At 48.9% G+C, this 14,131-nt stretch overlaps 1 long non-coding RNA gene across 1 annotated transcript in view; it reads left to right on the top strand.

The window, feature by feature from the left end:
* Nucleotides 1–14,131, top strand: part of LOC144791361 (uncharacterized) — a 113,363-nt gene that overhangs the window by 13,009 nt on the left and 86,223 nt on the right. The gene's annotated exons all lie outside the window — the stretch shown is intronic.

Genomic DNA, 14,131 nt, shown 5'->3' with positions numbered 1-14,131 from the left:
CAGATCTCTGCAATGGGAACATTACGAAGCAAAGCTGTTGTAGCTGCTTTGCCCCTGGTCGAATGAGCCTTAGGCTTACCTCCTAAGGTCTTGTTAGCCTTCTGGTAACATAACTGGATACAGGACACAATTCACCTAGAGATGGACTGTTTTGAGGTAGCAAAACCAGTCCTGACCGACCCATAATTGACAAACAATTGGTCTGACCTACAAATGTCCTTGGTCTTATCCAAGTAGAATTTCAACACCCTTCTGACATCCAGGGAATGAAGAGACCTTTCCGCTGGAGTGGAAGGATTCTGGAAAAACGTAGGTAAAGTTATGGTCTGATTGACATGGAAATCAGAAATCACCTTAGGAAGGAACTTAGGGTGAGTACGCATCACAACATTAGCAGCATGAAATACAGTATAAGGTTCTTGACAACACAACGCCTGAATGTCACTCACCCTGCGTGCCGATGTAATGGCCACAAGGAAGGCCGCCTTCCAAGACAAGTGCTGCAGAGAAGCCTTATGGATGGGTTCAAAAGGCTCTTTCATCAACCTGGACAGCACCACATTCAGCTCCCATGATGGCGAGGGACGCTGGACAGGAGGAAACACTTTCTTCAATCCTTCCAGAAAATCTTTAATCACAGGGATCTGGAAGAAGGATGTCTGTGAAGGGCATTTCTTATACACAGTCAAAGCTGCGAGGTGAACCTTAATAGAGTGAAAATTAAGGCCAGACTGAGCCAAATGTAGACGGTATGGAAGAATGACATCTTCCTTGCAGGTCGTAGGATCATAGTTCTTGGAAGTACACCAGATGCAGAACCTCTTCCACTTGTAGGCATAGGAAGTCCTCGTGGAAGGTCCCTTAGCTTCCTTAAGTATAGTCATGCAATTGTCAGGAAGATTCGAGTGCCCATATTGCACTATCTCAGGAGCCATGCCGCCAAACTCAACGATGAGAGGATGGGGTGCACCATCTGCCCCCCGAACTTCGTGAGAAGTAGGTCGACACGGCAGCCGCACGTGGGGTAGGAGAGACCGGTGAAGCAGGTCCGTGAACCACCACTGTCGGGGCCACTACGGAGCAATGAGGATCATCCGTATTCTGGATTGAGACAGCTTGATGAGTACCGCTGGAATCAGGGGAATGGGTGGAAAAGCGTACAGAAAGCTGTTTGACCAGCTGATCCATAGCGCGTTTCCCAGAGTCCCCGGTTGGTAATACCTGGAGGTGAAGTCTCTGCATTTTCTATTTTCGGCGGTGGCAAACAGATCAATGTCCGGAGTGCCCCACCTGTCGAAGATGTCTCCTAGCACTTCGTCGTTTAGAACCCACTAGTGGTTTTCTTGCACCAGCATGCTGAGGGCGTCCGCCTGAGCATTCTGCACACCCGGCAGATGGGTAGCCGTTATCGACAGTCCCCTGGCTAACAGCCAGTGCAAAATCGCCTGCGCTTCCTGTGACAGTGTGCGCGATCTTGAGCCCCCCTGCTTGTTGAGGTAATACATTGTGGTCGTATTGTCCGCCTGCACAAGCAAGGAGTTGGTCTGGAAGGACGGATGAAAGGCCTTCAGTGCCAAGTGGACAGCTCTGAGTTTCATGGACATGTTTATGTGGAACCCCAGCTGGTTCAACAGAACAGCCGTCCTGTTGAAGTGCAGTTGCGCTTCCTGGAAGGTGTAGGCTTTGATCCACCAGTCGTCCAGGTACGGGTAGACAAACACCTTTTCTTTCGCAGGTGCGCTGCCACCACTGCCATGCATTTCGAAAAAGTCCTGGGTGCAGACTTAAGTCCAAACGGTAGTACGGTGTTCTGATAGTGATTGGTGCCGACTAGAAAGCGCAGGAACTTCCGGTGTTTCCGTGCAATGGGAACATGGAAGTACGCAACTTGCAGATCTATTGCGCAAAGCCAGTCTACCCTTTGCAGCTGAGGATAAATCTGGTGCAAAGACAGCATGCAAAACTTTTCCCTGCGAATCCATTTGTTTGCTTGTCGCAAATCCAGAATGGGCCGGAACTCGTTCTTGTCCTTCTTGCGTACCAGAAAGAACCGCAAGTAAAGACTCTTTCCCCTTTAAGACAGAGGGATGTCTTCTATCGCCCTTTTTCTTAACAGGGTATCGGCCTCCACTTGGAGCTTGCGCAGTTGGAACTGCGAGCAAACCGGTGGAATCGCTGTAGGCGTGCTGAGGAAACGAAGACTGTATCCATTGCAAACAATATTCAGCACCCACTTGTCCTGAGTAATTTTTCTTCACTCTGCCAAGTAATGTTGTATGCTTCCCCCCACCGGAGCGGGTAACGGACGAGGAGGAAGTAACCCCTCAGAGCCTAGACCTTTGGGCGTCGAGGAGGACTGTTGGCCACCTCTGCCCCTCTGGCGCTTCTGCATTGGCCGCCGCTGGTACTGCTGCTGCTGTTGGTGCTGCTGTCCAGCTTGACGACCTTGTCTTCTTCTGCTCTTTCGGCTTCTCTAACCCGACAGCCGTCAGGGTTTCTGCCTCCGCCTTCATGCGGGCCATCTCCTCATCCGCATGCTTACCAAACAGTGTCGGCCCAGAGAACGGCAAGTTGGCAACTCTCTGCTTCACCTATGGTTTCAGCGATGTCAGGTGTAACCAGGCATGGCGTCTCAGATTAATCCCATGGCAGTATCCATGAGCCGCCAAGAGAGAGGAATCTGCAGCTGAGCTGATAACCTGATTGGATACCATCATGCCCTCATTGATGATTTCCTGGAAGTCCTCCCTTTTGCCCCTAGGAAGGTGCTCCAGAAACTGCTGTAGGGACTCCCACAAAGACCGGTCATACCGACGCAAGAGAGCCGCGGCACTAGCGGCTTTCATGGAGGTAGCAGCCGTGCCGCAGACTTTTCGCCCCGCAGAGTCCATCTGACGGCTCTCCTTATCCGGAGGCACCGTAGAAGATGGGGCAGTACTGTGCTGCTTCCTGGCCGCAGTGAGGATCATTGAAACCGGCACCGGGTCTGATCGAAGGAACGCTGGATCGGAGTCCGGGGGCCTGTACTTTTTCTGCAGCCGGGAAGGAGCGGATTTCGTTGATGCTGGAGTCAGGAAAAGCTCCATAGCCGGTTCCTCCAGCCCTGGCACCAAGGGCAACAAGGGTTGAGACAGCTGCCACTTATGCAAGGTCTCGAAGATCACCGATGTAGAAGGTGTGGGGACCGTTAGAGTAATCCCTAGCTTCGCTGCCCCTCTCAACAACACCTCCTGAAACAATACGATTTCATCCACTGGTGACACTCTCATATGGGGGGAATCCGATAAGGTGGGTGAATATTCCCTGGCACTGGAGGAGTCCGTATGACGGGTCCTTGACCTGTCCCTCCGGTGACGATGCCTGGACCGTGTCGAAGATCGGTGCCTCCGTCTTGACCGTGACCTAGAACTCCTAGGCCTTGGGTCATCCACTGGCCGTACAGGAGCCGGAAGCTGCGGAGGCAGAACCGGAACCCTCGGCTGTGGAGGTCTCGTAGGAGGCGACGGGAAGCGCGGCAGCGATAGAGATCTTGGAGGCGGCCCCGGTGGAGGAGGAGGCGGAAGATGAGGAGGAGGGAGAGGAGGAGGAGTAGGAGGAAGAGGAGGAGTAGGAGGAAGAGGAGGAGTAGGAGGAAGAGGAGGAGGTTGAGGAGTAGGAGTAGGAGGAGGATTCTCCTTAGGTAATGGAGGAGGCGTAGGCGTCCTAGGCCTAGAGGGCGAGTAGGTCTGAGAATATTCAGAGTCCGAAGACCTAAATACTCTCCTCTTCTTCTGCGCAGGCCTTGACGAGGATGTTCTCGAGGCTGACCTCCTTCCATACGAGCGCTGGCACCGCCGCGACCGGTGGCTCATGGATGCAGTAGACAGGCTGACCACTGAGGCAGAGGACACAGTCCTTGCCCTTGATCGCCGCCTCGACGTCGATTTCACCTAACTCGACGTCGACGCGTCCCTCGACCCCGACTTTCTTCTCCTCGATGGCGAACGTCAAGTCGATCTCAACGGCGAACGGCGGTGTCGCCTCGAGGGCAAGCAACGGTGCCTCCTGGAGTCATCTCGACGCCGCTGATGTCTCGACGCCGATGAAGCCCTCGACGTCGACCTCGTCCGAGGTCTCGATGTCAGTCCCTTCGACATTGAACGGCGACGTCACTTCGACCCAGAGCCCTGGGTCGACGGGGAGCATATGGTGATCACCCCTCTCGACGCCGACGTCGAGGCTATCGACATCGATGCAGATCTGGGCCTTTTCCTGGCCTTATCTTGACTGGGGAGCCCCCCAGAGGCCAAAGCACGGGCAGAGGACGAAGTTCCTCCATGCCCAGACCCACCTTGGTCATGTTGTTTCCTCTGCTCCAGTCCTTGGAGCCGAATCTTCTCCCTGTCACCCAGGGTCCTCCTGGAGAAAGATTGACAAATCTCACAGGCTTCTGGGACATGAGAAGAAGGGAGACAGAGTATGCATACTCTGTGGGGGTCCAATTTAGCCTTCTTCCTGGCACACTCAGGACACTTATCGAATAAAGCAGGCATATTCGATAGAAAGAGTGGGCAAAACTGCCTAAAAACCACAGCAGAAGGAAGAGGAAGACACCAGACGTCAAGTGAAACACTCTAAACACTTTAAAAGTGCAAAAAATTTAAGAAAAACCCTAAAAAGGGAGAGCTCAATGCTCCAGGGTCCTGCTAGCAGGAGCCGGAAAAAAGAACTGAAAGTAAAAGGACTTTGCTGTGCATCTTGGGATACCGAGGGTCTTTGGAGAGTTCCTTAAAGGCACAGTATCCTTTTTCAAGACACATAATGGCAGCCTATGGGGGCTTGTCTGTCCAACCCTTCTTCTCTATCATTTCAAGGATTTTGGTGAAGGGGAGTTTTTCCCTGTGAGGAAAACGTGGTAAGAAGTGTTAAACCGGACATGGTGGGCTATCCTTTTCACTGTTTAGATGAAGTGGTGGCCTTTGTGGCCTTGTATATGTTAGGCTGCATTATTTGTCTTAATTCTCTCTTAAGTGTCTATGCAGGACTGCAAAGAAGACAGCTTAAGAGATTATTTTTGATTGCTCCGTGGTCCACGCACATGGGCGGGACTATTCACTAGATTATGACTATACCCAGAGATCCCCTACTACAGAAGATGTAGTGTTTGCAGTCCATTGCTAGGGGGACGATGAATTCGGAAATGGCATTGCAGAGGCAGAGGCAATGGCCCGGGGGTCTGTCGGCGAGGCTTCCGCTGATGGTAGTGTTCGTATGGATTCGGATATGGAAGTTGAGGTGGTCCATGACAGAAGAGATATTGTCCTCAGTGGTGGAGCATTTGGAAGATCACCCTGTGGATGATGCCGGTGCCTCCTCCATTTTTGATGGCCCAGTCCCTGTGTATCATCTTGTATCCGTGGGGCGTTGCAGTCACGATGTTGGGTGTGGAGCATGGTGGCAATGGATTGTAATGAGAAAGAGTAACAAAGCCGCTAATAATAGGTAAAAATGTCAGAAACACAAGAGGGGTAATATATATATTTAAATGTTTAGGGGTAACAGTTGTTTTTTTCCTCAAAGTAGAAGTAGAAATCAACTTGACCATACATAGTAACCATGTTTCCTCAAACAAAAAAAGTATAAGACTCTGCTCTGCGATGGAAACCTCAGAAATGTTTGAACGTCACCTAGAATGAAAGCATTGTGATGCCATAACAATGGGATATTGTGCGCTCTGCAAATGAGAATCAGAATAATTTACTTGTATAATTATTTAAAACTGTTACAAACATTGACCTTTCTGTATATAAAAAATTTACCATAATAAACATATTTAAAAAAATTAAAAGTTGTCAACAATGTGTGTTTAGTGTCCTTTACATGTTCAAACATTTATGTTTATTAAAACAGAATATTATTTAGCAGTTTTGTTTTTGACAATCAGTAGGAGTATTTTAAAGAGATATGATTTTTGATAGAAATTACAAATCTCACAGGTGACCCTTTTACGTCTAGTATCGAAAGCCATCATCATCAACCGTAAAGTTTGAATTAAGGCCGTGATTGTTCTATCACGTGGGTATTGGTCTTTTTAGGGCTCAATAGCCCAGATTGCAGGTGTTCACCTTTCAACTACTCTGCCAATGCCGAGTGAGCTTACCGTGGTCTCTGCAAACATCAGGAATTCAACAAATTGACAAGACATTATTGGATCCTGGTACTAAAGCAGGATACTACAGCTGCCCTGAATGTGCGTATGCTCCTTTCTAAGAAGGCCCCTGGTGCAGAAGCGACCTTCTACTTTCACAGAGCAATACAGATGCAGGAAAGGTGGATGACATCTTCTCCTGTCAGCCTGCACAACCGGCATAACTTATTTTCAAGTGATTTTTGCCACACTAGCAAGTTATCGAATGAGCAAAGAATTTCACACCTAAAACACATTTTTTAAAACTTTAGCTAAGGTGAGAAGTCCGCCACCAGGTACTGTTGAGGAGATAGCGATTTGTAGTTCTGCATCAGCATCATCCAGGCTTGGCATTGTTTGGAGAAAGTGACCCTGTCTTCTTGTAGAGAACTTAGTGTCATTGTTTTGTTTCTAGCTCTCTTAAAGGACAAGTATGTGCACGGTATCTCCCAGAGGGTGCTGATTTTTAAATCATCCTGTGCTTCTTTTAGGTATCTTCTTGCTTTTGACATATCTGAGCTGCCATTTCGTTTCTGAAACAAATTTTGACTTAAGGTATTTTCTGGTACTTTTTTAAAGTTTTCACAAAGGCAGCCTGCCTGGCAACTGTTTATTTTATATGACCAAATCCCAATCTTATCTGTGCCGGAGAAGCGGTTTTTAAGGAGAGTAAAGATATATCTACACGTTTTAGTTATTACCAAGCCCAAAACCTTCGCATCTCACCCCCAGATTGCCTCACTGCCATATGTTAGCATTGCTAGCAATTTCGCTGACATGCCTTTTAGGAGGAGAGATGGCTCCTTTAGAGATTTGTATAGTGTTTGAAATGCTGCCATTAATCCCAGGACTTTTATTCTTGACACAAATGAGGTGTCATGGTGTCTCTCTCAAATCGAATACAATACTCAGGGTTTTCGTCTCTTGCCTAATGGCATGACCTTAGTCCATGGGTACTCACAAACTTTCTCTCGGGGGCCAAATTTACAGTGTGGTTTGTGGCCGAGGGCCGCACCGGTGGGGGCGGGGTCACTGGGGGAGGGGGCGGGGCTAGAAAGAAAAAAACTGTGACCATGAAGTTGGACACAGGCACCTGCAGCTGACGCGTTCATCCACTGAGCCAACAGACCAGCATACACACACATCTCTTTCTCTCTCTCTCTCTCTCTCTCTCTCCCTATCTCTCCCTCCCTCCTATCTCTCTCTCTCTCTCTCCCTCTGTCTCTCTCTTACCTCTCTTTTTCTCTCTGTCTCCCTCTCTCTCTTTCCTTCCCTCTGTCCGTCTCCCATCTGTCTCCCTCTGTGTCCCACTGTCTGTCTCCCTCCCTCCGTCTGCCCTCTGTCAGTCTCCCTCCCTCCGTCCGTCTCCCTCCCTCCCTCTGTCTGTCTCCCTCCCTCCCTCTGTCTGTCTCCCTCCCTCTGTCTGCCTCCCTCTGTCTTTCTGTCACACTCCCTCTGTCTGTCTCCCTCCCTCTGTCTGTCTCCCTCCCTCTGTCTGTCTGTCTCTGTCTGTCTGTCTGTCTCCCTCTGTCTGTCTCCCTCTGTCTCCCTCCCTCTGTCTATCTCCCTCTGTCTGTCTCCCTCTATCCCTCTGCCTCCCTCGGTCTCCCTCCCTCTGTCTCCCTCCCTCCGTCTCCCTCCCTTCATCTGTCTTTCTGTCTCCCTCCCTCTGTCTGTCTCTCTCTCTCTCTCTCTCTCTGTCTCCCTCTGTCTCCCTCCCTCTGTCTGTCTCCCTCCCTCTGTCTGTCTCCCTCCCTCTGTCTGTCTCCCTCCCTCTGTCGGTCTCCATCCCTCTGTCTGTCTCCCTCCCTCTGTCGGTCTCCATCCCTCTGTCTGTCTCCCTCCCTTTGTCTGTCTCTCTCTCTCCCTCTCTCCCTCTGTCTCCCTCTCCCTCTGTCTGTCTCCGTCTGTCCCTGTCTCTGACCCTATCTAGCTCCGTCTGTCCCTGTCTCTGTCTCTGCCTCTATCTGCCTCTATCTGTCTCTATATGTCTTTATCTGTCTCTATCTCTATCTGTCTCACAACACCCGGCTCTAACTCCCTGCTGTCCTCTGTCACCTCACCCGGCTCTCACTCCCTGCTCTGCCCTCCAGCTCCCTCACCCAGGCTCTAACTCCCTGCTGCCTTCCACCTCCCTCACCCAGGCTCTCACTCCCTGCTGCCCTCCACCTCCCTCACCCAGGCTCTCACTCCCTCCTTTGCCCTCCACCTCCCTCACCCGGGCTCTCACTCCTCCCTGCTCTGCCCTCCACCTCCCTCACCCGGGCTCTCACTCCTCCCTGCTCTGCCCTCCACCTCCCTCACCCAGGCTCTCACTCCCTGCTGCCTTCCACCTCCCTCACCCAGGCTCTCCCTCCCTGCTGCCCTCCACCTCCCTCACCCAGGCTCTCACTCCCTGCTGCCCTCCACCTCCCTCACCCGGGCTCTCACTCCCTGCGCTGCCCTCCACCTCCCTCACCCGGGCTCTCACTCCTCCCTGCTCTGCCCTCCACCTCCCTCACCCGGGCTCTCACTCCTCCCTGCTCTGCCCTCCACCTCCCTCACCCGGGCTCTCACTCCTCCCTGCTCTGCCCTCCACCTCCCTCACCCGGGCTCTCACTCCCTGCTGCCCTCCACCTCCCTCACCCGGGCTCTCACTCCTCCCTGCTCTGCCCTCCACCTCCCTCACCCGGGCTCTCACTCCTCCCTGCTCTGCCCTCCACCTCCCTCACCCGGGCTCTCACTCCTCCCTGCTCTGCCCTCCACCTCCCTCACCCGGGCTCTCACTCCTCCCTGCTCTGCCCTCCACCTCCCTCACCCGTGCTCTCACTCCCTGCTCTGCCCTCCACCTCCCTCACCCAGGCTCTCACTCCCTGCACTGCCCTCCACCTCCCTCACCCGGGCTCTCACTCCCTGCGCTGCCCTCCCACCTCACCCAGCTCTCAGTTCCTGCTGTCCTCTCACCTCCCCCCTCTCACCCCCCACCCCCTCTCCCCAGTGCGTCAGCCTGGCTGACACAGCCTCCCAGCTCCCGGGCACCCCAGTACTTAACACGTCTTTAAAAAACCATTTGTTTGTTAATGAGGCTTTGTTCACCTCTTAGCCCCCTGCAGCTCCACTCTTGACTGTGGCTGGAATCGCCCGGGCCCCCACAGAGCAGTGTCTCTGACTCGCACTGCTGCTCAGCGAGGTGTTTGCTGAAGTAAAAAAAAAAAACACACACAGCACACACAGGTGCGATGTGTCTCAAGCTCCGCGGGCCGCCAGGGAAGGCTTGCCGGGCCGCTACTGGCCCGCGGGCCGTACTTTGAGTACCCCTGCCTTAGTCTTTGTCAGGTTTATTTTCATTCCATTTTCTTTTGTTTATTGGTCCAAAAGGTCTATCAGTCTCTGAAGGCCAACTTTGGTTATGCTAATTCAGATTAAATTATCTGCAGAAAGCAAGGTAAATAGCTGTAGTGTTCCAATTTTGGGTGGGTGGGACCTTCCCCTATTCAATTGCAATGCTGGGTCTTCTAAGTATAGGTTGAATAATGTGGGTGCCAGCACACATCTCTGCTTCAACCCGGAGTGTGTGTTGAATTTCCTTGATATGTAATTCCCATCTCCAATTTTAATCCTTATCCAGGTGTTTCCATGCAGCTATTGGATTTGTCTTAGTAGTTGGGATGGTATTTTCCAACTAGCTAATTTAGCCCACAGCCTCTCCCGCTGCACACAATCAAATGTGCTTTGGAATGTACCAAACAGAGTTGCAGCATTAACCGTTTTCTTATAAGTTGGTCCATAATAAGTAAAATTTGTCATAGTTCCTACACCTTTGTTGAAGCCTGTTTTATTAATCGGTATTCTCTCATGATCACAAGACCAAGATGACAAGGCTGGTAGCAGTAGAGTGGCAAAACATTTGGCCTCATTATCCAGCAAGGAAATCAGTCTGTAATTCTCTGGTTGTGCCCTGTTGCCTCCTTTATAAATTGAGTTAATAACTGACGTTTCCAAGAGTCTGGTATCACTATGTCTTTTTTTATTTTTTTTTAATTATTTATTTATTTATTTTTTATTAGTCCTCATTTAACAAAGAAAGCTCGTAGGTTTGGAGGATATAGCCAGCTTAATCAAAAGACTGCAACCCACTATCCAAGGTGGAAGCGAAGAAAAAATGCCCAGTCACTTCTCAAAGAAGAGAGGGTTAGTCTGACCCCGGGTATTCTTCTACGAAAGCAGTTATTAATAGAAAAAGACCAGGCTCTTCCTATATGTAGGCAACTCCCATCTAGCCTTGGCTAGTTTTCTATCCTTTCATCCCACACGAGCCAATTTGTAATCATTGGACCATAGGAAAAAGAGGTCTCCTATTCTTAAACATGCACAATAAAAAGAGACAAAGTCGGCCCGAAACAGTGATGGGCAATATGAAAAACCAGCTTAGAGAGAGGCAAAAGATATAAACCACCGATCCCAAATATCCGAAAACCTTGTTTGGGCCGCAGTGGTGGCTCCTGGGATTGTTGAGCCGCCACTGCAAAGCGGGATTTGGAAGCAGGCAGCATTGGGGATTGCTAGAGGCCGTCAGGCGGTGGCCAGGATCGGCTTCCCCAACGCAGGAAGCCCTCTGACGCTTGGGGAACCTGTGGGGAGAGCGAGAGGCGGGAACAATCAAGACAACAGTGTACCAAGAGATGAAACCCTCCCCAGATGCAACCGGTAAGGAAGAGGACAAAGGGGGCTTGAGCGCTGAGAGAGAGCTGTATCTCTACCACAAGAGATATCAAGGTTGGTGATTGTAACCCTGGAGCTCCAACTCCATTACAGGCAAAAGCAAAGAGTCCCGTAGAAGCTCTAGAATCTGCAGAGATAAACGGTGGGAGGGAGAAAGGTTTGTCAAAAATCAGTACTGTGAATAGATACACCCTCAGAAGTAAAGGCATTTGGGGGCAAGGTCTGTCCCCCACAGAGAGCTCTCAAGGAGTAAATATTCCCAAAGCCATACAAGCAAAAAAGTGACCCCCACAGAGGTGCACAAATCTGTTAGAGTAAGTATCAAAAACAGACTAAATGAGCCAGCACTGTAAGTACTCGTGTTACTCCTTCCCTTCGTACTTACTTTAAGGTGCAAGCTCACACTCAAAAGACTCAAAATATACAGGTAAACCTAGACGCCACAAAGCTGAATGTAAAATCCCCTGAAAAAAAATGAGTGCAAGAAGAGATTTGGAGGCTGTAGAGCAAACTGAAAACATGATATCTTCGGAAAACAGCTTTTCAATCCTAGCAGGGCTGGAAAATGACGAGATCTTGCCACAGAGTAATTAAAATCTTGGAGCAGTGCAGAAGTCCACCAGCACTAAAACTGTTAACATCTCTCTCCCTCCTGATAATCCTCAAGATTTCAACGCTAAGTTAAATAGCTCACAACCTAGGCCTCCAGTCCAAGATCAAGGGGGCGATTGCACAGAGCAAGATACAGGGTCTACCACCAAGACAGAGAATTTGCTCCTAAATCTGATCACAGAGATGAGAGAAAAATTTACAATCTCTGAGGCAAATCAACTTAAGATCCAGGGGACCTGTGAGACTTTGGAAGCTAAAATAAATGATGTTATGGGGAGAGTAGAGGCAGAGGAAGCGACAGTGGAGGGCCTCACAAAGCAAGTGGCAGAAAATATGGGGGAGATTAAGAGATTAAAATCAAAAGACAAACATTTTGCTGACAAACTGGAGAGTCTTGAAAATAGTGCCAGGAGGAATAACATTAGGATTTTAAATATCCCAGAAGATCTCGAAGGTGGAGACATAAGGTCTTTCATAATAGATCTCCTAAGCGACATACATCCTAAAATTGAGGAAGCGACTTTACAAGACGATATCCAGCGAGTTCACCGAGACCCCTTTAACAGACGACCGGGAAAGAAAACGCCAAGAAAAATACTAGTAAATTTTAAAATATACTCTATAAAAGAAGGTATTCTCTCACAAGAGTTAAAAAAGGGGGCATATGCCAAATCGAACTGGTCTTTCCGAATTATATCGGACATTTCACGGACCACTCAGGATAGGCAGTGGGAGTTGGGTAAGCAGATTCAGGAGTTGAAGAGCCTAGGTGCGATTGCCAAACTCCAATTCCCTGCCTCCCTGAAGGTTATGTGGAAGAACAAAATGTTCCACTTTAAGAATCCGGAAGAAGTTATTTCCTGGATTTCGCAGATCAAAAGCTCGTCAGACTAAGACATAAGATTTTCTATGTTTTCCCTGTTCGACTCGAGGAGAGGAGAGCCCAAAGGAGAGAGGAGTCTAGTACGCCTATAGAGAAGAGGGAGGGTTTTCCCAGCGAGGGAGGGGGGTGAGGTTTTAAGGGTTTGCACCAAAACATAAATAACATAAATAAAATTATATTCACTGGGTGGGGGCGAATTTTTTGAAAAAAACAAAAAAAAGTCTTCATTTTTAAAAAGTGTGCTCAGGAAACATGAGATATTTGGGACTAAGAGCCTGTGCATGGAATTGGTTACTGTCTCTGTAATCCATGGCTATCTCTCAAGGGTTAAGGATTATATGCTGGAACGGGCTCAGGTTTCCAGCTAGAAGAAGGAACATTTTAGAATATTTGCGCCTCACTAGCCATGACATAATTTTAATCCAAGAATCGCGCCTCCTAAAAGAAGAGTGGGTAGAAATACTTAAAAATCATAAATGGATTGAGCATTGTTTTTTCTCATCACAAACGGCTCGATAAAAGGTGTAGCTATTTTCTTTAGGAAGAGCAACTGGGTAACCATTGGAAAAGTAGTGGCAGATTCCCATGGTAGATGAGTAGTGGTCAGGGCTAAGATTAGAGCTAGAGGACCCCGATGATGAAGCATGTCACCGCCAGGCTGGTGAGTGAGGGGTTTTAAAGAAAAGGAAATTTTTTCCTTTTATGCCATTTAATCTATCCTCCAGACTATTGACCCTATAATCTGCAGGAGATACTCCTCTATTTTGTTTCAAAAAATACTCGCCCAAGGGGAATAGGAGTAATCCTGGTCCACAACTGGATACTCGTGGACAAACCCTTACTCTCTCCTTTGATTATCACACTAAGATTAGAGCTACCTGGATAACTTTTGCCAGTTACTATGGACCAAACATCGACGATCCGTCCCATCTACAATCCTTATTTCTTCAACTGACTGACGTAAACAACCAAATCCTAATAGGAGGCGTTTTTAATCTGGTATTAAATCCCACAAATGACACTACATCCACAAGAGCTGCAGGGGCTACCCCAAAAACTCGCAAAACACTCAAACACCTAATGACAGAAGGGGGTCTTATAGACATCTGGAGGGAAAAACGTCACGTTTCGGGGCTGGTAGGGGGTAAATATACCTTTCATAATGCGGCCACCAATCAAGAATTGACTTCTTTCGGGTGGATCGTATTACCTGTAGGGATACAAATAAAATCATCCACCTCACTGAACACCTATCTGACCACTCGGCCATTTCATTAGAAATCACGATACCACAGTATGTTACCCCCCCGGAGATGGACTCTGAATCGGGTCATACTTTTTGAACCCGTAACTATCGACACACTAAGACGTGCCACAGCAGAGTTTCTGGTTTCTTAATAATAATTCAGCAGCTCTTACTACTATTTGGGATTCTTATAAGACCTTTCTTAGAGGATTACTAATTTCCCAATCTGCCTGTGGGAAATAGAAGCTAAAATTGACCAAAAATCTTTAAAAGCAGAGCAAGTACCAACTGATCTGGTCACTCTGCAACAGCTTTCCCTGGCTAAAAATGAGCTAACAGACTTCTTAGAATAAATAAGAAAAAATGAGAGGCAAGCAGACTTGCCCATCAAGACTATGAGCAGGGATGTGGAAAATTTCTGGCATGGAAAACAACATCAGACCTGGTCAGAAACACAGTAAGGAACCTTAAATGCCCCATTACTAAGAGAGTTTTAGATAAAGATGCGGACATTGACGAAGCA

Source organism: Lissotriton helveticus, chromosome 11 (genome assembly GCF_964261635.1).
Source record: "Lissotriton helveticus chromosome 11, aLisHel1.1, whole genome shotgun sequence".
In the NCBI taxonomy this organism is placed as follows: domain Eukaryota; kingdom Metazoa; phylum Chordata; class Amphibia; order Caudata; family Salamandridae; genus Lissotriton; species Lissotriton helveticus.
This window is presented reverse-complemented; position numbering and strand designations above follow the sequence as displayed.